At 53.2% G+C, this 26,290-nt stretch overlaps 1 long non-coding RNA gene across 1 annotated transcript in view; it reads right to left on the reverse strand.

Annotated features, from left to right (window-relative positions):
* Positions 1-26,052, reverse strand: part of LOC130522476 (uncharacterized) — a 205,570-nt gene extending 179,518 nt beyond the window's left edge. The window contains exon 1 of the long non-coding RNA XR_008949633.1: positions 25,771-26,052. This is a non-coding gene — a long non-coding RNA (uncharacterized LOC130522476). The remainder of the gene's footprint in view (positions 1-25,770) is intronic.
* Positions 26,053-26,290: the final 238 nt, after the last annotated feature.

The following is a 26,290-nucleotide window of genomic DNA, read 5'->3' on the forward strand; positions in this document are numbered from 1 at the left end:
AGGGGACGGAAATTGCTTTTAAGAAGAAGTTCTGGGCGGAACGTAAACACAGAGATCAGTCCGATTCGGGGATTTCGCTTCTATTCCGTGAGGAAGTCGCCTGTTGAGCCATTTATCTCCACGCCGCCAGCGGAGGGGTTAGCGGAGCCGGTGGAGGCTGGACTATAGGCCCGGGCGACGGCCCCGTTAGCCCGACGTCGTACGTGGTTATTTTGGCGTCCGTCTCCGAAGTTTATTCTCGCGACGGCGACGCTTCACCTTCATCCCGTTTCTTCCCCCCGGAGGACACGTTCCGCCCACCTCCATATGGCGTCCTTAAAGCTCGGAGTCGGTCTGCAGCAGGTTCCCGCCCACATTAGCATGAGAACCGCGCTGGCGCGGAGCTGGAGGTGAAGTCGGAAACTTTCTCGGGCAGGAAGTAAAGCGAGCCTTTGCCGACTCGGCGGTCGTCTCTGGACAAGACGAGAGAAACACCGTGGAAATGAAAAGAACCCACCCTCGTTCGGAATGCTAGGCTGTTAGCGACAGAACATCTATTAAGGCTATTTTAAAAAAGCGCCCACACAGATACACCTCGTCTCCGATGTTCCGCAAGGACTTCCTTTTTATGGAATTTATCTTTTTGTAAAGAAACTTCGGAATTTAAAGCCAGCAGGATCCAGAACACCAATATTAGCCCTCCGGTCCGTTTGGGAAAGCTTTTTCTTTTCCGCCTCCAGTACTGATTTGATCAAATGTTGCGTCACCCTGCGGGGTGCAAAGACCCCGGAGGCGCTCGCCGCCGCCCGGCTGTAGACGGGCGCCCACCGGCGTGAAAAAGAAACAAACCAGCCACAAAAGCAATCGGAGAACGCCGACCTTCACATCTGCCAGCACGTGAAATTAAAATGAGATTTATTTAATGAGCTAGGACCGTACGGGGGCGTAAGGTACCGCAAGGACGCCGCCGCCGCCGCCTTCTGACGCGTTAGCGCAGGTTAGCGAGCGTAATTGTGAGGCTGGGGACGGCGTTGTTTTCCGAGAGCAGCGTTTCCCAGGAACAGTTCTCACGGCCGCCGGCGTTCTCACGTTAAAGGTTCTGCACGGGTGAAGGAATCTGTCGGGATCCCACGCCAGACGCTGCTCCTCGCCTCTTTCCCGAGCAGGAAGCAAACAGCGCGAGTCTTTACAGCCCCGTTCTTCCGCACGCCGCTCTCGGAAACACATTTGCATTCCCGCTAATCCCAGAGGTGTAATCAATGCCCGAACACTCGGCATCAGCAGTACGACAGCACGCTGCGGCACCGCTAGCATAGCAATGAGCAGCCGGAAAAATCGAGCCTTCGGAACGGGAGCCTTATTAAATAAAAGAGAGGGGGTCAATACGAGCGATCGACGAATTCGCCGAGTTTGAACTTCAAAGACTTTCCTTTTCTCCCGGCCCAGCGGGGACGCGTGTGTCCGCTCCGACTGTGTGAAACCGGGATCCTTGAGAGTTTCCTCCGCGTCCTTGGGAGGCAGCTTGTTTTTCCCTCCGCTGGGGGATTTCGAAATCCTCTCACGATCAGAGCTCGGGATGGATCCCCGGAGTCGCCGCGGTTCGGTAACAAATGCGGGGAAGCTCCGGCTAAGCTAGCACGCCAGCGACCACCGTCTGTCAGGGAGGGGGCGGGTCAATAACAGTCAATAGCAGCCAATCACAGCGCTCGGACGTCTCCACGGGAACGGACGTTGTTTTTCAAGGCATTTGTTTCCAGGATGTCCATATTTGGTCGGATGTTCTCCAGGACACGCCCCCCCCCCCCCCACCGCGCACCCCCGGGTGCCTGTCAAATCTACGACGTACAACATTCATCCCAATGAATCGAAAATCAAAGTACAAATTTCGATAACGGGGGGACGGACGGCAGGAGACGGATTTGAGTGGGAAGTTTCTGATGCGACAGCTCCAGAATGGATAATTGGAAGTTGGGGGGGGATAAGCCAATGACACTGGGACAGTTTGGAGCTTTTAAAACTGCTTAACATTCGTGTAACAGTTTGAACTGGATGAACTTCAGCAGAATTACGGCTGCAAAGCGACGATTTATGAGCTTTGGAATCCTTCAATAATGTGCTAATCGAGACAAATGTTCAACGGCGGCGGCGGCGGCGGCTAGCGCGGGGCTAGCGCGGGGCTAGCGCGGGGCTAGCTAAATCCCTCATTTCTTCAGACATTAACAGTCTTCAGTCTCAACTTGAACCACTCTGACAGCAGATTACACAATTATGGACGCGCTTGGATCACAGCACGGCAATAACTTAGCGACAAGCTAAATTGGGAACCGCCACTTTTCCCCAATCACAGTCGGAACTATTTCAGTTCCGCCGACTCATCCAGGAAAACCAGAACAAACGTATCCATCCACAAACGTCAGACACCGCGGCCAGCAGGGGGCCAACGCTCCCGCCACGTCTCAAAACCCACATCAAGGCTATTGACCCGAGTCTTCCCGCGGCGTTCCAGTTTGCCTCTAAATCCGCGTGTTCCAGCCCGGGCAGATTGATGCGGCGGCGGAGGAACGCCATTGATTTCGTTTCAGAGGGCGTTCAATTCAGCAGATCATCGCGCCGACGACAAGATTGGGTCGCCATGGATTTTCTCCACCGGGTCAAAGAGGCTCCCGCCATAATTGGTTTTTATTACTTTTTTCTCGAAAAAACACGGCGCCATGCATCATATTCCCGGGGACCGCTCAATGTGGCGCACGCCATCCCGACACCCGCCATCCCGCCGTTTGTTTTGCCGGCGGTTCGCTCACCGCCGACTTACATCGAGACGCCATCGATCTGCCAAAAAAACCTTAGCTCTTAGCATTTTAGCGTTTATTTATTCGTCAGAACTCCGTGGTCGAGACCAGGCTCGACCGTCCGCCCGGAGGCCTCGGCGCCGCCTGAAACACGGATAGCGGCGCCCGGCTCTCGCGGCTCGGGCCCCGCCTCCGCTGCCAATTACCACCAAAGCGGAGGGCTAATTAAAGTTTGATTAAGTCCAGAGGCTTCTTGAGGATATGCAGAGAGGGGGATCGGGGACGGGTCTCGACCCAGATCACACGGTGCCTGTCAGAGGCAGGCGCTGTGAAATTGGATTGTTGGCCATTATCGACCTTTGACCCCCGAAGGCAGGAGCTGGGAACAACAGCCAGAGGAGGGAAGGGGGGGTGGGGGGGGGACCGAACCTCAACAGAGACTTTGGCTAACGAGCCCAACAAAGGGATCGAGGACGAGGGGATGTCCTCCACATTTGTTCTGATGACGGGGAGATGTGGAAAAGTTCTATTTGCAAGTTCTGCTCAGAAGGACTGTGCGCTGCAGAAACCTGCCCCCCCCCCCCCCATCCCTCCCCCCCGCCCCCCCGGGAGCTGAGTTGCAGGTATGAAACCTAAAGCCCCCTAAAGGGAAGCGGCAGCTCTGCTGGTTCAACGGTTGCTGGAGAGGTGCCGGAACGCTCGGAACGTCTTCCCTGGATTGGGGCTGTGCTAGCGAGGGGGGGGGTGGTGGTGGTGGGGGGGGGGGGGGGGCAATAACTTATTCATCAATGCACTTGCATATTAATGAGGCACCTTTTCAGGGCAGGCAAACCGGCGAGCGCAGTCAGGTGGGAAAGCGACAGCGACTGATGACAGGAGGGAAACGGACTCATGGCCGGCGGGGAAAAACTTTGTGTTACTTCCGCAAATTTCACCCGGGGGCGCGGGGCTTTTGAGAGGGAGCGGGGGTAATTAAGATAATGAACATTAATGGCTTTATAAGTAACTTCTAATGGCCGTATAGATTAGGTGTGTACACAGCACAACAGCCGACCTTCATTTTTCTCCTCAAAATTAATGTTTGCCGCCGAGTGACGGCGACGACCGTCAGCACCAGCTAACGTTCAGCGCTAGCTAACTTTCTCAACCACTTCGTGCAACTTCAACGATCGGGACGCACGAATCCCTTCAAATGTTCGCCACGGCCCCTGGCTGGTGTCAGTGCTAGCATCAATGCTAGCGTTGGTGCTGTTCCACATCCTAGCTAGCATGTTTTCTTTAGCTTTGCAGGCCTTTCATGGCTAACGAGGGACCGATACGGTCCACAGACCGACTTTTACGCGCCTATTAGCGTCGTTCTTGTATCGTTCTCTCAAGATGAATTCATTACTTTCGGAATTATTGTCCCTCCCCGGCAACATTCCTCCTCCCTCCATCTGTGGGTGGAAGAGCTAACGGTGGTTACGGACCGACCCCGGTCCCCGTCCTGGGGTCCCTCGGCGGCTCAGATGGAACTGCTGCTCGGGTCCATTCATCAGTGTCAATCAGCGCTTCGGAAACTCCTCCGGCATCGACGACCAGCGGATGAGGAACAAAGCCAGATGCTAATTTCAGCTCCAGATCAATAAAAGAATAATCAGCGTCGACCGCCACCTCTTAATTACTGTATCCGCGTCGGCCTCAGAAGCGGAAGGCCGAGTCCAACATGTGACATTTTCCCGTCTTATTTCCACTCGGAGGCCCTGAACTCTTTTCCTCCGATGACATTTGACAACTTTAAAGGGAAATTAGACGGCTAAATCTCCCCCTCCTGTCTAATTTAGTCCGTATTAACTCCTCTCCCATTTCGGTTTAACTTTCCTTTTTTTTTTTTTTGCCAGCAAAGAAAAACAACTAATTTTGGGAGCAGGCTTACGAAGGACATGAGAGGAGAATTCCAATTTACCTGATAGTCATTCTTCCCTTTCCGAAAACAGAAGCTATTACTGCGGGAAGGCTGTCGAGCGGAAAATAAGTGTGTCTTTGGAATTATACGCATAAGCCGCTGCCCTAAAAACCGCGCTGATCCCGCCACAAAAGGATTCGAGCTTCCCAACTGTTACGCTTACACGGAATTATCGCTGCTTTACAGTTTCCAGATTCTGACAAGGATTCCCCCCCCCCAGAACAAACAGAGCTATCAGGAAGCGCGTTGGAAGCTGCTTTTGTTGGGAAGTTCAGATTGAACTACACGGTCCGAGTCAGAGCCGGAACCCAGAGGGAGCAACAGCGGGAAGGGAGAGGCAGGGCCGAGGGATGGATGCGCCCAGGTGTTCCATCCTCCGAGGCACCGCAATGCTAACACAATCAGTCCCGCCGTTACTCCTGAATTAGCCTGTTGTGCTGCTGCTAACTCACGCGGACGCTAGCGAAGCGGTTGCATCAGCGGCGCCGTCCCGGGCACAACAAGAAGCCGCGTCGCGTCTTGATTCACGTCGAAGACGCCGCCCGGCGTCGGGGGAGCGGCCCCCGCGGGCGCGTTGCCGTCGCGGCAGAGGGAACAAACAGAAGTCCTCGTTAAAATAAAGGAGAGCGGCGAGGAGCGGTGGAGGGGGGGGGGGGGGGGCAGCTGGTGCAGTCTGCTGGGAGCAGGTGGAGTATTTGGGTCAGCACATTGCATCATCAGCGTTTCTCCAAACCTGCCCGAGCAAACCTGCATTATTAAGAGCTTCTGCCTCCCCCGCTCCACGCCGCCGCCGCCGCTCAGGCGGCACGCGGGCCGGCGCCGAGGCGCGGGCGCTCATGCAGCCCCCCCTGATCAATAGGAACGCTCAATGCTTTTCATTAGACCTGATAATGAGTCCGGGCCACCAGCGCCGCCGCTGCCGGTGACTTTTAGATGGATGATGGACGACCGCGTGGCACCGTTAGCCTCGGCGCTAAAGCTTCCCTCAGCGCCTCGTGGAGGTTTAAATCTTTGGGTTTGGCTCCCATCAAACCGCCTCAATGACATGTGACACTGATCCGAGAGATCCAAACAAGCTCCTAGCTTAACGCACAAACGATCTGGAACGTGCCCATGCTAGCGCCACGCTCATTACCGGACTCAGAGTTGCTACGGGGGTCGATTTGAGCGGCCCCGTGTCTCCGACCATCTCTGGTTGGACCCGAGGACTCGGGAGGCCAGAACCACCTCGCTCCCGCGCGGCGCGGTGCTGATTTCGCTGGGCCGTGTGGAACCGGCGCGTTTTAATTGCGTATTTGTGGCAACGGGGAATAAACGCAATTAAGTCAATGTGGGTGGACTTCAATCAGGAAGAGGCGCCGCGGTGAGAAAAAGGTTGTTAGAAGGTAATTATGACTTTGTGATTATTCATTAAAGTGTGTGTGTGTGTGTGTGTATGTGTGTGTGTGTGTGTGTGATGTACAGTAAGCAGTTTTTTTTTTTTTTTTTATTATTATTGGGGAGGAATTCTGCTGAAACCAGCATCTTCGGCCGCTTAAAGTTGTTTAGCATTTGGTTATTTTCTAATTTTACTGATGAATGGACGGAACAACAACATGCTAGCTCCGCGAAACAGGAGTTCATTAGTGGGAATCTGATTCTGGCCTCGGAAATGGGCCGAAAATTAGCGGCTTCTTCCGCGGAGCATCCCTCGGTCGATCCGTTAGCGTCGTTACTCACCGCTACCAAATCTTCCTTCCTCCGAGGAGTCGAACCCGTGACCTCTTTGCTCAGCAGGGAGCTACGTCGGCTCTGCCCTCACCCACCTCTTCCCAAATGAGGGGGGCCTGTTCGGAGCCGATCCATCACCTTCCGGAATGAGGAGCGAGCCACGGCCCTCGGAACGAGCCCGGTTTCCCTCCTCCTCCAACCTTCCTGCCCCGGGCTAAGTGCTAAGTGCTAAGTGCTCGGGGACGCGATCCCCAGCCCCCGACAATCCAGGTCCGGGTTTTTCTTCTTGGACGCCATCCATCACGATCCACCAGGCCGGGTTAGCACATGGCTCATACCGACACTAGCGCTAGCAAGATAGCTGTAGCAGTGGCACTGTTGAGAGTGGCGGCGTCGGGTTGAGCTAACGGCTCCTCACAGCCAAACGTGTCGTCGGTAAAGCAACACGTTTCCTGACGGGAAACACGTTGGGATGATGAAACGGGAAAGGACAGCTCCGATTCATTATTCAGGAAGGAGGAGAAAAGAGGGCCTTTAATAATAAAGCGGCATTTCAGACGGCTTGTCATGCTAGCTCGGAAAATACGAGGATTCTCTCTCAAGTCAAAACACATAAGAGTCCGACTTTTGTTCGTGGGTGGCGGCTCCTGTTGTGCGATGATGTTTCCCGGATGTCAAACAACTTCAGGTATTTTCATTCCTCCCAAGGGAATCGCTGCTGCCGGCATGCTACGCTAATCACTAAATGCGACAGTGGGGGGGGGCAGATGCCGTCAGTCTGCCCACTGACCATGCGGAGGTAGGGACGCCATCTCCATGGCAACATTAGCCCCTCCCATTCTTTGTGGGAGGCGTAGTTACGACTGTCAGGAGGAGGAATAGCATCCACGTTAGCTTCCTTAGCGTCTTTACAGCTGCAGTAATGCTACTAATGAGACAAAGTTAGCAAAAAATAAAAAAAAAACCTGAAAAGATAAATTGTTAAAAATCAGGCAAATCGGAGAAAATTGCAGCGAAAGTTTTCCGGAGTCAGCGAGGTCGTCTGTTCCCTCCGGACAGAAACTATCTGCTGTGAACTCGCGCGGCGGCAGCGCCATCCAGGGAAATTAAAGCTCGCCCGGAAGATTAGATGTCGCTGCGCCGGAAACGTCATTTTTCATCTTAACCCGCCGCCAAAAGACGGGACCCTTCAGAGCCGGGACGACCCGGAGCGGAGGCGGAGCTCCGGTGGGCCGCGACAGCAACCGGAGTCTGACTCTGAAGCCTCGCCGGCGTTCCCGGCGGGAGATAAATCCCGATGATCGGGCCTTCCTGCATAATTGAATCCATCGTTTTTAATCCATCGCTGCCTCACCTGTTGTGGTGCAACGTGCTAACCGCTGCGTTCCGGGGCTATAAATAACTCCGACCTGGACTCCCGATGCATCCGGCGGCATTCCATCAGGATGCCTGATGAATGCCGCCGCACACCAACTTCGACTCCCGTTTAGATTCATTTGTATCCGTCCCGGGAATCACCTGAGGGCGACCTCGGTGTCCGAGCTGCCCGCTTCGATTATCCCATTACGCTAAAAACGCCAGAGCCCGAAAATGTGTTGCACCTGTTCAGGGAAGAGGACGAATGTCCAGACGGGTTTGAGGACTCCGACATGACATCCGTGTGTGTCCGGGGTGCGGCGTTCCCCGTCTGGGACACACCTGTTAACTTATCGATGCCAACATTCAATTTCCCAATATTTCCAAACTGTTTTTCCCGGAAAACGGAGACTCAACATCTGGAAGCAGGTCCTGACCCGCCTGGTGCTTCACCGTCATCGTAACGCGTTCACAGTTTTCCACGTTTCGGAAAAAACGGCGGCGTCGACATCCGCCCGCACGGCATCAGTCAAACAATCGCACCAATTAATTCTCCATTACCGCGTTTCCCCTCCAGGGGAATCCACTCCACGCTCCCGTTAAAGCCGGAATCCAGGAGAATATGAATAATTCCACTTTTCATTTGCAGCTTTGATCCCGGAGCGTGTAAACGCTCCATGACCGAGTGGCTGCGCGCGGCGGCGTGAAACGGCGAATCCCTCACGCCGATGAGGCGACCCCGATTAATGCCGCGTCCTCATACGTGTGGAAGCGGATTAGCCAACACGTGTCCTGTGGAGGGGGGGGGGGGGGGGGGTGTTTTCCGTGTGTTGCTTGAGGTCGTTTCCTCGCCAAGACTCTGGAATGTCGCACCCTTGTACTCTTTGGTGCTGTTTAATTAGGGGACGCTTATCATAGCGAAGGGGTGACGACGCCCCGGTGTTGGAAAATTAATTACATCACTAATGTGGCCCCCGTGTGCGGAATAGCTGAACTCTTCCCAAACAGCTCATTAATCTTCAAACAGACACTCCTGGGCTGGGTGTCGCCGTCTGGAATTCCAATACCCGCCCTCGCCGCCGTAACCTTTCCGAGCGCCGCGCGCTAATCCGGCAGCGTGCTCCGCTTTAACGGCGAGGGAAAGCTTGAAAATGAGGGAAGCTAGCCCGGCCGACAGCAGGTGTCGGAATTACCCACAAACCTTCCAAATTCCATTCGGAAATTCTGCTTCTGAAAACGACGGGACGCGTCGGAGGTGTCAGGGGTCACGAAAAGGTCAAATGAGGAACGCGAAGGCGGGTCTGATGGAGCGCGGCTGATCCAGCCGGTCCCCATCCCGGTTCCCATCCCTGTTCCCAGCAACTTCCCGACTGCTCCGCTCCTCCTCCAGTGATGAAAACTTTAGGTGAGGCTGCCGGAAAAGTGCGTTTTCCCTCATTACCGTCGATTAGGGACGCGTCTTTTTTGCCGAGGGAAATTGAACCGGAGCGATCCCAGAGATGCTCGGAGAGGAGCATTCCCTAATTGGTTCTAAGGGTCGGGAGGACCTGGATGAACCGCGTTTCCTCACCCCATTAGGGAACTCAGATGGCCGATCGGAGCGCTCTTTGAACTGGCCTCAATTACGGAAGTCGGGTGTGACATCATCCAGATGTGCGCATGAATCATTCATGGGTTTACGTCCGCTAACAAAGGGGACGTTAATCTGTTAGCCAGAAATGTGCTAAAAAGCTAAATGTATGTGTACGAGTCATTTTATGTCACATGATTGAAGCTTTCTGCATCAAACAGCATGTTTAGACTGCCCCCTAGTGGCGGAAAGGACCAGACAGCATGAGTGGAGCCAAAGCACTGGAAGCTAGCCTCAGCTAGCAGCTAGCGTCACCACATGACATTTCGAGCAAAATTCCTCTGCTTCGCTGGGATCGAGGGCCTCGTCGCTCCATCTGTTTCACCACATCCACCCTGATGTCTGGTGCCGCCGCGCCGCTATTTTTACCTCCTCGCCATCTTTGACGCCAGCGAGCGAGAAGCGTTGACTCGCCGCGCAGTAAAAACCAGTGCGTGTTGAAGAGCGACCAAGATAAACAGCTACTTCCTGTCGCTGTGGACCTACTTTGTTTTGATTCGATTAGCTGGTAGCTTGTTCACACTAGCTAGCAGCGTTCACGGAACACCGCCCGATGGCTAACAGACCTCGGGGCACCTGCGAGGGCGTCGGTGGGTGTTTTAGCTCAGCGGCGCAGCAGAACGCTCGCCGCCCCCCGACCAGAGTCAATGCTCAACCTTGTCCAAGGTCGATCCGTCGCCCCGCCGAGTGTTAGCATCCGTCCTCATCTGCACCTCGACGCTCGGCCGCCTGTCTGCCGCCGCTAACGCTTAATCGTCTTTGTTACATTATAGATGAGCCTTCAGCGGCGCTCCGGCTCCCGCGGATCAAAACCCCTTTTTCCGTTTTAGGAATCGCCGCGTTTTTACGCCGCCGACCTCACCCCGAGGACGCCAGATTTCCCAAACACGTGAGCGAGTTCGAACACTTCCTGGCGTTGTGCTCCTGCCCAGGCGGCAGCAGCCGCTAACACCCCGACGTGCTCCTCTCGTTAGCTCTCGACACGTCGAGCGCCGCTCCGTTAACAGTCTACCTAATTTGAGTTGACGTCCCTCGGGAATTCCTCCGTGCCGGCGAATCCTCGGAGAGAACTCACGTCGCGCACACAAACAAAGCGAAAAAGCGGCGTTGAAGTTTAACGTTTTACCTTTGGGCGTGTTTGCTTTGTGAACGCCTGTGATTCTGCAGCCGCCGAGGGAATAACAACAACAAACAACAACAACTAAACCAGCCGCGCTCAAGATCCGCGCGGACGGAGCCCCGCCCCCTCCCGCAGACCAGAGTTTGATCTGACGTCTGTGGGGACCCAGGGGTCAGAGGTCGAGGGGATGCCGACGGACTGACTGGTGGGATTCGCCGGGTGACTCCGGCCGCGGCGCCGCCTCCTCGCTTGATCGGACAGACGACATTGATGAGCGGGCGCCATCTCTCCCGCCTCCCTCTCGTCTGGCGATGGCGACACCTTGACAGGTTAAAACTCGCCGTGTTCGACCTCCCGGGCCCGGACAAACGCCCTCTCACTTCAGGGCGCCGCCACATACCGCCAACGCTCGCGGTGAATACAAAGGCATCGGTCCAACAGCGTTAGCTTAGCCGCGCTGCCGCCGACCAGGTCAGAGAGCAACGTGCACATCGTGCATCTTTTGATTGAGCGAGTTCTCAAGTCCCCGGTAGAACCGTGTCGACCACGTTGGCGTTTTTGTCTCTGCTGTAGCTTCGCGGCCTTTGATGATCTCATTGCGGGGCAGGCGCTAGGTTTCAGGAGCTATTTGTAGCTATTTAATGGTTTAAGCTAATGAAAAACAACCCGTTCTGAAGACACGTCGTGCTGGTCGCTTTAATCTCATCTTGAAAAGGCAACTAGCTAATGACGCGTGACGCAAACTCAAGAGCGCGACCTATAAACGCCCATTAGGCGCTGCCCTTGTGGTCGCTAACGGCGGCTGAAGGTTGCGGTTCCAGTTGGGCGCCGACGCCGCTGCGCTAAATTAAACTCTTCCAGGTTCCAGCGGGACACTTTGTCAAGAGATTCTTCGGAAATTTGGCAAATCAGAAAAGCTCAATCCCGTCCCGTTTGCGTCCGCTTCCGTCTCCTTAACGAGACCCGGGACAACAGACGGCTGCGTCTTTATTGATTCTGCGAGCGAGTCGGAATGTGATTAAAGGGAATTAAAGTCCAGCCGCTGATGCAGATCAGGGCCGGAGGCAACGAAACGTCCAGCTGATCCGCCCCAACGGTGGGCGGAGCTCTCCGACCCTGCGCGGGGGCGTCTGAACCCGCCCCCTTCCAGAACGCCATTGAGGATTCAAAGCGGGTAGTTTGAGAAGCTGCCAGGCCGCCGTCAGAGTCGATCCGGAAGACGGCTGGCCGCCCGCCAAGCGCAGAATTATGCTAATGTTTGTTCCAATAATAAAAAGCAGCCCAATCTATTAATATCTCAACAGAGGAAGGCCCCCCCGTCTCAGCCGGAATGCTAATCGCGCGCGTTTGCAAGGAGCGCCGGCATCCTTGACACGATTTCCAGTCGGAATTTCGGACGTAGCGGGCGTGCATTTGTTCGGCGTGTCCGGCTCATTAGCGGGCGCGCAGCTTTAAACGCCGGCGTTTGATGTGGAGAGCGAGCCGAGCGCGCGGAATCATGAATGTTTCATGCGGGTCGGGCCCAAACGATGCGCCAATTCCGATTACATCGTCCTCGCCGAGGCAGGAGGTTATTCCACGGACGTCGGGAGCGGACCGGACCGGACTCGAGCGCTTTCCGAGCGACTCCTGGAGAATGAAGAGGCGAAATCAGCAGCTCAATTTGTCGTTTTAAGCTAGCCGCTCTTTAGCCTGGCGTCGTTAGCGTTGGGCGGCTGTGGTGGAGGCTCCTCTGGAGGTTCTCGGGTCTCAAAGTTCAGGGGGGGGTCGGGTAGATAAACACGTACCCGCCACTTCGCTCTAACGCCCCCCCCACTGGTTCCATCTCGCCGGGTCAGCGCCTGAACGGCTGCAGATTAGCGTCACACCAGGATTCAGAGCACGTGGAGCCCGTGACGCTAATCTGATTCTCCAGGAGGAGACGGGACCTGCGGGGCAGCCTGGGTGGGATTCGCCCTCCTCCCGACATTCTTCCCTGGCTGCAGCTCCACCCTGATTAAGTGCTTTTTAATGAGTTTTAATTACTTTGGCATTAGCGAGCTCATAGAGCGTCGGAAACTGGGTGCACAAGGTTAGCGCAGCGGAATTTCTGGACTAAAAACTGCACGACGGGCAAATCCCAGATTAACACGCCTGAGGTGGGAGGGTTCTTTAGTCAGAGCTGACGACAAATGCTAACACAGCCGTCCTCATGCTAGCATCACGGGCCCCTAATTGAATATCATGTTACTCTTCCTAATTAGCGCTGCATTAGCGTGGATGTTAAGATGCAGCAGAAATAGTCATTAGCTAAAGGTTATTAGCAGCTAAACGCATGCGGAACATGGAGCATGCTGGGCAGCGAAACAACACACTCAGGTTTGTTTATTTTAGCTAACGGATTGTTTTCAGATAGCAGATTAATCCCGCCGTTGCTAACAGGATTAGCATCAGATGGAATCGGCCATTAGGAGCAAAGAGACACATTAGCGCTCAAAGCTATTAGAAAAAATTATGTTTGCATCAATTTGTAAAGCGATACTTTACTACGACGCACCTTTCAGAAAGAGAAGTATCGCGACGTTAAGACGCGGTTGCGTAGCCTCCGGTTAGCAATAGGCTAGCAGCGTTTACATCTGACTACTTTGGCTTGAGCTCTGGGGCTCGATCCACTTTAATCCACTGGTTCTGGCTCTGATCCCAGTCCGCGACGCTCGGCTGGTCGTTGATTTTGAGTCCGATCGTAAAAACTTTACGAGGTTTGGATAATGGCCGCCGAACGCTTTTACACGGAAGCAAACATTTAAATGCCCCGTGTGTGGGATTGAGAGTATCGGCGGGGCCGTCTGGGTCAACCAATCGGAGCCACCGGAACACCGCCGCTCTTGTGGAGAGTCCCCATAAACACTGATGATTCCGCCTGGCGGGCGACTGTAAATCCGAGGTTTTTACGACGTCACCGAGCTCGCGGGTCTGATTTTAACGTGCGTGTATTCGCCGCCGTCCTAATAAAACCGTATATCAAACTTCAGAGAGCCGAACTCGCACTCTCAGCTAATGTGCCCATTTCTGCTCGTCTATGCTAACAGAAACCAAGGAGGACCAATGAGAGGCCGCGAGACGGTTCTGTCGTTACCGCTCGATTTAGCACTAAGAAATAGCGGCACAGTTTCTGAAATATCGACGGGGTCGCGGGAAAAAACCTCTTTTCTCTTGTTTAAAGCCGGTAAATACGTTAGCTCCGAAATGCTAAACGCGGCCCGTTTGCAGCGACAACTTCAACGCGTGGAGTCCGAAATAAAAACGTCCCAGAGGACCTCGGTCCACGATACCCGATCCGGCTAACAGGCGCCGTTTTCCGCTAGAGCCCGATACAGAGCTGCTTCACGATCTTTTATCAGGCGTTAAAAATCCGATTCCGGTGCTAGCTTCCAACGACTTGGACCCCAACCTTTAATTTAGGAGGCTACTTTCTGTTCATACAATCCAGCTTTTTGGCAAATTTTAATCGGAACGCTGGATTTTTCACTGTGTTGCTCCTGTTTTTTTTATCCGGCCAAACAAAAAAACCTGCGTCCTCGCAGCTCTGGAACGATTGTTCAAAGAACAATTGTTTGTCCTTTATTGGAAACTCCAACGTTTCCTCATCAGCCCTGGATCAAAGCCTCATGAATAAAACATGAAAGGGAAAGAAAAACACCTGAAAGTACACGGTTAGCAAACAACCCGGCCCCTCCCCCCAGGGCCACCTCGCTCATCCCCTCTTAAGACTCGAGGACACTCGGTCACATGACCCGGCTACAGGATGAACCCGCAAATGTAGCAGAATTCCAGAATATTCCAGCGGACAGGGTCAGCCCCCCCCAGACACAAGCGTCCGTGGCCCCTGTTAGCGTTTAGCCAACGTCCGCGACATCGTTAGCACTGGCACGAGTGCGGACCGAAATGTCGGACGGCTTCCTGCTCTGAGACGCTCGGCTTGGCTAAGCTACGTAGCGACGTGGCAACACGTTCCGGTTTGCGGCGTTTCGGAATACCACCAGCTTCCGTTTAGCCCGATGCTATTCCTACCAGATTTCCCACAACACTAATGGATTAAAGAAAGTGGGATAGCGCGGCTGAACGGCGGCGTCTTACACTCTAAAAAATTGATGCACTTTCAGGTGCCTTTACCCCCAACACCACCACCCCCCCCAACACCCCCCCCCCCCCCCCCCACCACCACCACCACCAACAGCCCCCCCCCCCGGCAGCATTTCCAGCTCCCGCTCTGGAAAATAAAGCAAAACTTGGACTAAATGGCAGGTTGTTCAGTCACGAGCTATTAGCAGAGCCGCACATTAAAGTTGTTTTTGCAGTTGAGGAATAAATTTCCGGCTTTTTTCCGCGTTATTTTTCTCGCATAAAGTGCAAAGATATTAAAAAGAGACGGGAAGAGGAGGGAGCGCGGGGCCGACACAAAAAGGGTCCCAGGAATCATGCGAACGGGACAAACACTAAATCTCACTTGACGTTCGCCGCTCCGTGTTCTATATAAAGTACATCGGAGCGTCTGCGGGAGGAAAGATGCCGAGATATTCCTGAGAAACGAGTATTTGTGCGAGTTTGGGATCATTTTTAAAAGCGTTTTCCGGAACAACAACGTGGTCCCAGGAGGGTTTCAGGGGCCAGAACAGAAAAAGATCTGAGGGCGGACCGCCTGGAATAACAGACCCGACGCCCGGGTCCATCTCTCATCTGCTTCCACGCGGTCAGACTCCGGTTTTAGCTCGTTATAGCGTTTCCTGCTAAATTTGAAGCTACGGAAATATCACCAAAAACGACGTAAAAGAAGCTTTTCGATCAATTAGGACAAAACTTTTGCTAATTTAAGCATTTTTCTGTCTATTTTTACAGAACGAGGGAAAATCAAAGTGGCTCAACGGATTTAGCTTGTTAGCCGCGTGCTTTCTCAGCACGCTAGCGTCAGGAAATCTAGCATTTCTAGCAGGAAATCGGGATTTTTACCTCATCTGAATTCACCAGGAGAAATATGACGGAAAAAAGCCATAAGTCACCTTTGAAAGCAACCATGGCAACGGCTGGTTAGCATTCATAAATTAGCAGGTTATTAACCTGGACAACCTCGGCCGAGAAGGCAACGCTAACATTTATTATCATAGCTTCACATCTGAGGCGCGATGCACCGGGAAGGTTGCCGGTGAACTCCGGCGTCATTAAACATCTTTTGTTGTTCCCATTTTGTGTCTCGGAACTGGAGGGCAAATAGCGCGCTAGCGTGATTTAGCTCCGTCGGAGGGACGACGGCTGACTGAGGAAAGTGTTCCGACGGCGTTTGTGAGCGAGCGGCGGCGTGTTTTATATAAATCAGCTGCTCCCAACTCACAGCGCTGTAAAAACGGAGGAGTTTAGCATCCGTTTTTACAGCGCTAGCCTCCATTAGCGTCAGCTCTGTTAGCAGCGACCCGCGTTTCCAGATAAACATTATCACCTGTGATCGGAGACGCGTTTTTATTTTAAAGGAAACATCTTCGACCTTCCCGTCGCCACGTCCGATGCTGTAAACGTGTCCAACCGCTCTCGTATTCACGCGTTTATGTGCACTTTTATAACCTCGGAGGTTTTCAGCGCGCGTCGCTAACGCCTCGCACGTCGCTAACACCTCGCCGTGCGTGTCACTAACACCTCGCCGTGTGTGTCGCTAACACCTCGCCGTGCGCGTCTTTAAAGGCTGGAGCGAATTCTGATGACTTGTCATGATGGATGCAGCCAGATTCCTTATTTTCCGTTAGCAAAGAGGCGGTTTTGCTATTTAAGGGGACTGAATGCGTCCGTGACCTCAACTCGGCCTTTGAATCTTTCGCCCGAGCCGAAGTCGTTCCAAAAATTCAGGAAGCAGATTAATGCGGATCAGGAGGTTTTTCCTCCCACGTCGGAAAGACGAGCAGCCGCTTCCAGTAGGGAAATTTCAACCCCCTTTGAATACACGTCGTTAGCGTGTCGCGCCGGGTGATCCGGAGGTAACCTTCGGATGCTCGGGAAAACCAGGGGTCACGTGACTCAACCGCAACGTCGTGGATGCAGCCTTTGGAATACAGGCAAACTTCCTGTTTGTTGATCGGGAAGCGGCGGGAATTCTTAACGTTCAGATGGGGGGACGTCCGCCCACCCCTCCCACCATCTTCCTGGCAGTTTGCCGGGAAGAGACGTCATCAAAGCAAAGATCAAAGCCAGGAGCCATCGTGGCTGCGCGATCATCAGGGGACCAGCGAGGCGGAGACGACACAGGTGAAACACTCAGAGGCTAAAAGGGGGGCGAAGTTTGTTTTTCCTGGCCCACGAGCATCCACGGAGGGGTGAGAATTCCCGTATTTGTGCTGCGTTCAGGTTCAAACCCGTCATCTCCGACACCACGCCGCCGTGTCGTGATGCACCTGTGGGCGACAACGATCAAAGCACCGACTCGGGAAGCGAGAAGCGTCGGGAGCGAAAGCTGCCGCTTCGGAGAGGAGGGGGGTGAAACGCTAACACGCTAGGACTGCCGGCGCCTGGAAGCTAGCTACCCAGCTACAGGCGACGGCCCTCGAGCGCCCAGGCTACCTGTTGCATACGGGATTAAATCCAAGTCCTCCCTATCCGACAGCTTTGCCGGGTCAGGATCCCCATCAGCAGATTTAGTCGCCCTCGCGGTTCAAATATTCCCGATTCTTTATCCGCCCTCAAGCATCTGGATCCACCTGCTTCGTTAGACTTTAGAATGTGGTTAGCCACACTTAGCTAGTCTGGCTAGCGCTGGGACTTAGCCTGCAGCCTTTATACGGATGAATGCGGATTAAAACCACTTCTGCCGCTCGCCGGCGCGCTAGCTGTTTACTGGCGGGGGACGCGATCCGGCCGTTCCGGGGCGCCGGAGGAAAAGCCGTCCCGTTTCATCCGGTACGGATGCGAGACAACATTTTGATAAGGTCAGAACCTGTTGATCCGTCATCAGCCGAGGGTCAGTATATTAGCATCGTCGCCTCTAATTTATGCTCCACGGAGAGATTAGCACAAAATTAGCATCTTAATGCTCATCAACACATGCTGAAGAGCAGGGCCGCATACCTAAGTTAGCTTGCTAATGTATTAGCAGGAAATGAACTCTCAGAACTCCTTTGATACGACACCCAAGCCGACGGCGCGGCTCCCCCTGGTGGTCGGCTGTGGAACAGCTCAAAGGTTCAGACGGCGTCGGGTAAATTGAGGCACAGGCTAACATTAGCATAGCGACAGGGAGCTGGTGTGAAATTGACACCCCAGCTTTAATCCTCGGATGTCTGGAGGGCTGCTGAAGCGCGATACTTCCTCTTTTTTTCCATTTGAATAATTCCGGGAGAGATTGAAAGTACTTGGATTTCCAGACTCTCCGACCCCCTTGTATCATCGTTTGTCTTGGAAGTTTCCATTATTCCGCACTCTGCTATTATCGTAGGTGGGAAAAAGGGGGTTGGAGGACAACTGGAGTAGCGAGTGGCGCTACTGTTAGCATCGCTAGCGAGGAGGAGTTACAGGGCGCCACCACGACCTGCAGAGACAGACACTTAATCAGCGCTACATTACGGGAAGAAATCGGATAAATGGAGTGAAGGAGTGGTTTACATGTCGGATTACAGTAATCGGAATACTTGTGGTCACGTCCACACACACCTGGAATTTCAGGGTCAAAAGCCAAGCACAAACGCTTTTTGGCTTTTTCGTGGGATCGGAAACGCCGCGCCGACCAGAAGCCTCCTCGGAAAACTCTTCCGGGCGGCCGTTCCCGACAGCCCGCTCCGGGCGGGCGGCCCTTCGGAGCAGGTTCCTCTGTGCCTGGAACAGCTGCTCCTCCGGCGTCACGCTGGGCGGAATTTAAAGCGTCTGATTTTATACATGAGGAAACAACAATGCAAATGGTTTCCTGAGCGACGGCGTCCTCGTGTGTGTGTGTGTGTGTGTGTGTGTGTGGTGTGTGTGTGTGTGTGTGTGTGTGTGTGTGTTATTCCTGCTCTCTCCGGTCCCGTGGAGAACACCATGCATGAATACTCCCACCTCACCTTTCACACCCTCATCCATTATTCACAGACGGCGGACGGACCGCCGGATCCACTACAGCCTTTTTACAACCGACGCAGCGTCGCTATGCAGATACCTGACACACACACACACACACACACACACACACACACACACACACACACACACACGGGAAGGTTGAGACGCGTTTAGGGAACGTTAGCGAAACTGAAGGGAGGTTCTTCACGGGAGAGGAGGAAGTTCCGGGATCACGTTCCAGGTTCCAGACGGGCTCCGGGCCAACTCCGAGTTCTCCGCTCCGTCGCCCCTTGAATATTACAGAGTTCTTGTTAGCTAGCATCCTTCACACGGGCGCCGCCTCAGGGAAGGCTAACGCTAAGTGTTAAACACGAGCTTCCACTGCACATTCACACCCAAGAAAGGAACCGCGGGCTCCACGTAGCATCTTAATGTAGCGACAAAGGTGGGAAAAGTCAAGGAAAGCAACCGACGAACAGGAAGCCTGATGTCGCCCCAGAAACGCCGCCGACGCCAGCGTGCGCCAACCACGAGGGAGCGTCGCAGAGCCTTTTGTTTTCTCCGTAAATATGCGTGTCGCGGCTAATTTTCTCCGGGATGCGACATGAATTAATCAGCGCGTCTTTAAAGACCTTTCAAAAATGAGGCAGGAGGGTTTTTTTCTGCCAGGCTGCTGCGTCTGAAAGCTAAACTGTTAGCCGCGCGGGCTCGTCCTGCGCTCTGACGGGACCCAAAATACATCTTAGCAACATCTATTGGCTCGTTATCTTTGGAGTGTCGGCAGCGATTCACAAGCGGCTAAACGAGCCGAGCGGGTCGTCAAATTCCTGCCGGCCGACGCGTCAAACTCGGGATGTTTGTTTTCATTTAAATAGAATTCCTCCTTTCACAGGAAGCCGCTACGTTAGCCTGATGTTTACCGAGAGTTCGTCTCCAGCGTTGGAGCAGAAGCCATTAAGCTAATGTCCAGCGACCGCCGTTTTCCGGGGTCGCGCTCTGATCGCTCAGCGCCGACGGTCGTGAATGTGCGGACGCTTTCCATAATTTTCCCATGAAACAAAAAGGCCGAAGCGGTTGGAATTAGCGCTTCTGGAACGGCCGTTTCCTCCTAATCAGGTTTGTTTTTACAGCGCTAATGGTTCTGTGAAGGGACAGACAGGAAGTTCTGTTCATTCTTCCAGGTTCTTCAGGAAGACGGGTCGTTCGTAGATCCGTGTCGGCCGTTGTTGAGCGTCTGTTTGCATTTATCCCCCCTCGACAATTTCAGCTAATCTGCCGGCGGCCGCTTGCGTCAGGTAGCTTGACGACAACAATGGAGCTCATTATAGCAGCGGCGGCGGCGCTCGGAAGGCGGAAAAACACGAGTTTTCAATCTAAAAAGGGAGGAAACGCAGACGGAGGACAACAAAAGCCGAGATATTGAAAGGTTAGTATCTCCGCTCTGAGGTTAGCGTCGATAAGCCCGACGAGACGAGAGCTAGGCTAATCACAGTTATTTGTCGGGATGACTATGAGCGGGTGTGCACTACCAACGCTAAAACATGCTAAAATGGCTACCACCACCCACGATAGCCAAGATGACCTGGAACAGAAGAGACCTTAAATCCTGCTTCATGTGCTGCAAACACATTAACGCTAACGCCTTAGCGCTAGCTGGCGCTAGCTGAATATGTTTGATTGTGTCATCAAACCTCCTCCAGCCAATGAAACGAGGTCCGTTTCCGAAGACGGTTGTTGTGGAGCAACTCCGTCTGCGGCTTCTCATCGTCCATTTGCGGCGCTCCCGCCCGGTTAAGTGCCTAGCGTGTCACTGCCTGTTAGCGTCTCTCCCACGGGTCCGCGGTCCCGACGCTAACGGGAGCCACTCGCGACAAAACGGAACAACAAATCCACGCGGCAGCGAGATGTGAAGCATCACAACAAACCACTTATGTAAACATGAGGAAGAATCTGGGCGGGCGTTCGTCCCCGTGGTGGAGCCGAACCGCGCCGCGAGATTAGCATGGAAATGTTTGACGGCGCCGGTTCAACAGCTGCTCGCTAGCTGCTCAAGGTGGAAACTCTTGAACTCGTCAGAGGCTCTCGCTAAGATGCTAACGAAAGGCATCCCGACCGCGTCACGCAAAGCGAACCATGCTAACGAGGGCGTTCAGGTTGTCAAAACAACGATATTCAAGTTCGGCGGCGTAATTGTGTGTTTTTTGTAAATGTCCATTTTAGCGCGACGATTACAGCCTCGACGATCTCGCGGATCGCTTCCTGCCGGCGGAGCTTTTCCCCCCTTTGGTTCCATCGGCACGATTCGAAAAGTGGATGTTAATTGAATGTCGCAAACACATCGGAATTGCGGATCGGGAACGTTCGCTCCGGATGAACTAGCTACCGTCCCCGCTGTCTGTGGGACATTTAAGCTAACCGAATTTAGCCTTTACTGAAGGTCTGAGGCGGGAAAAGGGACTGCGGAGTTTTGAGCCTTGTTTTTGTTCCTGGCAGTGCAGGCCGGTGCACGTGCGTGTGCACGGTCTCATCAGCCGATTCTGCCTCCAGGACTGGGAAGGGGGGGGGGGCTCTTTATTATCCGATGTAAATGAGCTGAATGTTTTCTGCAGAGGCAATAATATTTGCAGAGTATCTCCAAAAACAACAATGGTTCCGTCTGTGAGAGGCGTTTAATTTAAGGAGAAAATACGATATTCCAGCTGCGGAGACGCCAATTATTCCCCCCCGGAGCAGCGCTCCCTCAGGTGGAACGAGACGGCGGCTCCCACTGGGAAGGGAAAGGTCAAAGGGCAGGAAGCAGCATTGTGGTCAACGCCATCGCCAGATTAGCCCCCCCGATGCTAATCGGCTCAGGCTCTAAATTTAGGGAGAAACGGGGAAAAGCTAAGATAACGCTATTAGCAAAACATCCAGAATATTCCAGAAACTTCCCAGTGTCCTCGGTGGCGAGGGACCACCCAGTCCACAACATCCTCAAGGATTCCAGGGGGGGGGGGTCATGCCGGTCCTCGCCCGTTCACCCCTGGACCCTCGCTGTCCTTCAAACTCCCGCCGATGAACCCAGCGGGCGTGGGAATGCCGAGCCCAAACGTGGGAGCTCGCTATGCTAATGTTAGCCTGTGCCTTCCCTGCCAACGCTGCTTTGAGACCAGGCGGAGCTACAGCGGCAGCGATTGTGCAGCTAATAATAACGAGGCTAAAAATACGCAGGTGAAACACGCGCGCGGCTACCACGGGGACGCGGCGCCGCCGTCCACCGGGGGAGCGCGCGGCTAATGAAGTTGCGAAGCTTAGAGCAATTAGACACATCAAAGCCGGAATCTGAAAATTAATTAGGCTCTCCTCTCTTTTCTGCTCAGCGCAGCCGCTCATGCAGGAGCTAATTAGCATAGCGCCGTCAAAACAACACAGGTGTTGGCAGTGGAGACGGTTTTGGGCAACACGTGCTGATCACGTATGTTCAGACGATCAAAGACAAAACGGTGAACGAGCCTCTCAGAACCGCGCCAGAGCGGCGGCTACATGTGTAGCGTGCCGCCAGCTTATTTACCCACCGATGTTGTCGCTCTCTGAAGCTAGCGACCGTTCGCCGGGGCGTTTGAGGACCATTTAGCGTGTCATCGTTCATCCTAGCAAAGATCTCTGGCGCTAATTATGAACACCTGATCTGGAATGCAGGCTACATCATGCTAATCACAACCGCGCGCACTTCCGGCACTCACAAAGGGGGCTATGCTAGTCGCGCAGACGCGCTATTGTCCACACCTGCAGCAAACAGTGCAGGAGGAGGTGACACGGTTGGAGGCGGAGCCAGAAGTCGCACACAGCCTATAATTAGCATTAGCTTTGAGCTAAGAAACACTTTAAAGAAGATCAAAGCGAGACGGGGAATGCTCGGACGAATCCTGGCACTGGATTTCGGCTTCCAAACAGGCTAATGACGTGGAATATTAGCTACCTGTTAGCATCAGCAGGCTTTTCTAGCGGCGCCAATCAAATCTTCTTTCCTGGAGGTTTTTTAGGAATCGTCTCCGTTCGGCCGCTCTGCCGTGAATATTAATGTAGCCCGTTAGCCTGCTGCGGTTGGATTAATCACCCCGGGGGTGGGAAGGTTGGGGGGTGTCCGCAAGGCTTCCGCATAAACTTCCCAAAGTTCACGGACCACGGAAGTCGATCAGCTCCCTGCAGGAGCCGGAGGCGGGAAAAGAGCCGTCTCTTTGAAGCGGCAACGCTGACACCCGGCAGGTGAGCGAGGACCTCTCCGAGTCGACACGGCGGGAAAACAAAGTTCCGGCTGGGGGTGGGAGATAAATCCCAACGGTAGACAAAGCCGATATTTCCGTGTCTCGGCAGTTTTGCTCTAATCTGTCTCTCTCAGCCCTGGAAGCTATTAGAGGCGGGAGAAGGCCGGAGAAGGCGTCCGGTGCTAAGCGCTAAGCGGGAGGTCTTATTTACCGGCTAACTGCCACTTTGGCCCAACACCTCCGTCTTCCTCCCCCTCCGCCATTTTCCTTCTCCCGGCGTTCCTTCACACTTCCATCTGCCGCTGTGGGCTTTTAATCTCAAGAAGCCCAGATTCCATCTTTGGTCCGAAAGGGCCGGCGTTCCGACTCCGTGTTTCTGACTCGGCGTTTAATGGAACCATTGTTCAGGTGGAGGCAGATCCCATTAGGCCGAGCCCGGAGTGGAGGGAAAACATAAGTAATGGGAGCCTGCTCCGGCAATTCCGGCTTTCAGTCTCGCCACTATTAAAAAGGTGGGTTTTTTTGTTGTTTTCCAGCCGCGGCTACACATGCTCACAATAGCGTAGCAACAAGTGCGGCGCCGCACGGCCGGATTGGAGTCGGTGGTCAGGACCGGTTTCAGTTCTCATCCGTTACGCCCTTAAAGCTGCACAACTCCTGTCTGGAATAAATTCCGGAGCGTCACTGCGTCGCGTTAGCGGAGTCGTTACCGATGCCGACGTTAGCCACAGCGCTAGCAGGAGGGAGCTAAAACAGCTGTATTTAAAGTCAGTCAAACAGCGTCAAGAAATAGACACGATTTATTGCTATTACAGCAAATGTCCATATTAAATTAGCCAATGCTAAAGCGTAGCTACTTTTCAAGGGTGAGATTTCTTCTCTATTTCTCATTTTTGACTTTCAAAAGATCAGATAATCTCATATCAGAGCTGCCCCGCGATACCGTCACGGGTCCACCAGTCCTCACCGGCGCTAGCGGTTCTACAAGTGAGAAAAAAATATATTTTTCCTGTGTGACCAGAAGCGAAATCCAGATCCAAGCTGTCAGCAAGTAAATAACCCCGGCGGAGCGGCATTATTTGCATCGCGGGGCACCTTAAAAGCGCCTGACACAAGTCATAAAAATGTATTAGCTTTAGCGGGACGTGGGCGGCGGGAGATGTGCTGAGTGTGTTGCCTCGCAGTGCTGAATAAGCTAACGCTAGGGAAGCTTCCTGGGAGGCCTGCGACGGGATACGGGCGGGAATTGATCTCATAATCATGAATCTGACACCTTGTTGTGCGGAGCCGCGGGGAGCTACGCGGTTGCTGCCCCTGGGCTGAACGCTAGCTAGTCGTGAGCATTTTGGTTCGATTTCTCAAAAAGCTCGATTGGCGCGGGGGAACTGTGTCGCCGGGGCAACGCTGAGGGAGTCGACGGACGCACAGCCGCGACGCAACCTTGTGCTCTGAAAATGCTAATGCTAGCAGAGAAAATCTCAAATTTAATCGCCAGTATCGACCAGTAGCAGCCTTCAAGGCCCTGGAATTTGGAAAACATCCTCCCATGAAGCGCTACACACACACACACACACACACACACACACACACACCACACACACACACACAAAAATTCATCCATTCACCTCTGCCCTGTTCTCCAGGCGTCCCTGGTGAGCCAAGTTCACCATCACTCAGAGACTTCCACTTCCCTCCATGACTGTAACTATGCTATGCTATGCTATGCTACACTACGCAGTAAAAGGCCTGCTTGCCACAGCACTTTTGGATTCTGTCACGTCTGATAACGTGTGGCACCGCTAACGTGTTAGCATTCACTGAAGCCTCGATATTCCCAGATTTACAACGAGCAGCAGGTTTACAGTCATGTGACAGCGGGGAAAAGCATTAGCTTAAAAGGTCAGTGCTAACATCGGTGCGGTCAGAGCGCAGCAGTAAAGGTCAAGAAGGTCAGAAGCTCTTACCTGCAGCAGGAAGGAAGCAAGCAAGCAAGGAAGGAAACAAGGAAGGAAGGAAGGAAGGAAGGAAGGAGCTTGTTTAACATTTTTCCATAATTTATCTTCAACCATGGATTAAAGCAGTAAAATGGCAAATTAAGGAAAAGATAGCATTAGCATTAGCATGTGACACACAGCTGTTCAGCTTTAACAGAACCACACCCTCAAATCTCTCTCACCCCCCCCCCCCCCACACACACACACACAAAAATTCATCCATTCACCTCTGCCCTGTTCTCCAGGCGTCCCTGGTGAGCCAAGTTCACCATCACTCAGAGACTTCCACTTCCCTCCATGACTGTAACTATGCTATGCTACGCTACGCAGAAAAAGGCCTGCTTGCCACAGCACTTTTGGATTCTGTCACGTCTGATAACGTGTGGCACCGTTAGCATTCACTGAAGCCTCGATATTCCCAGATTTCCAACGAGCAGCAGGTTTACAGTCTTGTGACAGCGGGGAAAAGCATTAGCTTAAAAGGTCAGTGCTAACATCGGTGCGGTCAGAGCGCAGCAGTAAAGGTCAAGAAGGTCAGAAGCGCTTACCTGCAGCAGGAAGGAAGCAAGCAAGCAAGGAAGGAAACAAGGAAGGAAGGAAGGAAGCAAGGAAGGAAGGAAGCAAGGAAGCAAGGAAGGAAGGAGCTTGTTTAACATTTTTCCATAATTTATCTTCAACCATGGATTAAAGCAGTAAAATGGCAAATTAAGGAAAAGATAGCATTAGCATTAGCATGTGACACACAGCTGTTCAGCTTTAACAGAACCACACCCTCAAATCTCTCTCACCCCCCCCCCCCCCCCCCCCACACACACACACACCACACACACACACACACACACACACCACACACACACACACACACACACACACACACACACACACACACACAGCAGCTCATTAAATCAGCTAGCAGCAGTAACAAACAGAAAAACCCAAACTGGTGAGACCGACCTTTAGTTCTGCGGGTTTCCTGGTTCTGGTTCTGGTTCTGGTTCTGGTTCTGAGCTGCTGAGGACTGAATCCACATGCAGGTGAATGTTGCTCCAAACATTTCTCCAGAGGAGACACACCTGTGGTCGGTACCCTTAACGACTTCCTGGGTGGGACCAGGAAGTTGGACCAACTAAGCCCCGCCCACCACAGGTCAGGGCTGACCTCCAGCAGGAGCAACTTAAATACAGACGTCTCACATAAAATACAGACGTTTCACATGAACGACAGACATTTCACATGAACTACAGACGTCTCACATGAACTACAGACGTTTCACATGAACGACAGACGTTTCACATGAACTACAGACGTCTCACATAAAATACAGACGTTTCACATGAACGACAGACATTTCACATGAACTACAGACGTTTGACATGAACGACAGACGTTTCACATGAACTTCAATGACACCACTTCAAAAACCTTTTTTATGAATAAATACTTTTATTCATTTCAGGGATTTAAAAGTAGTTTA

This window comes from Takifugu flavidus, chromosome 3, assembly GCF_003711565.1.
Source record: "Takifugu flavidus isolate HTHZ2018 chromosome 3, ASM371156v2, whole genome shotgun sequence".
NCBI lineage: Eukaryota > Metazoa > Chordata > Actinopteri > Tetraodontiformes > Tetraodontidae > Takifugu > Takifugu flavidus.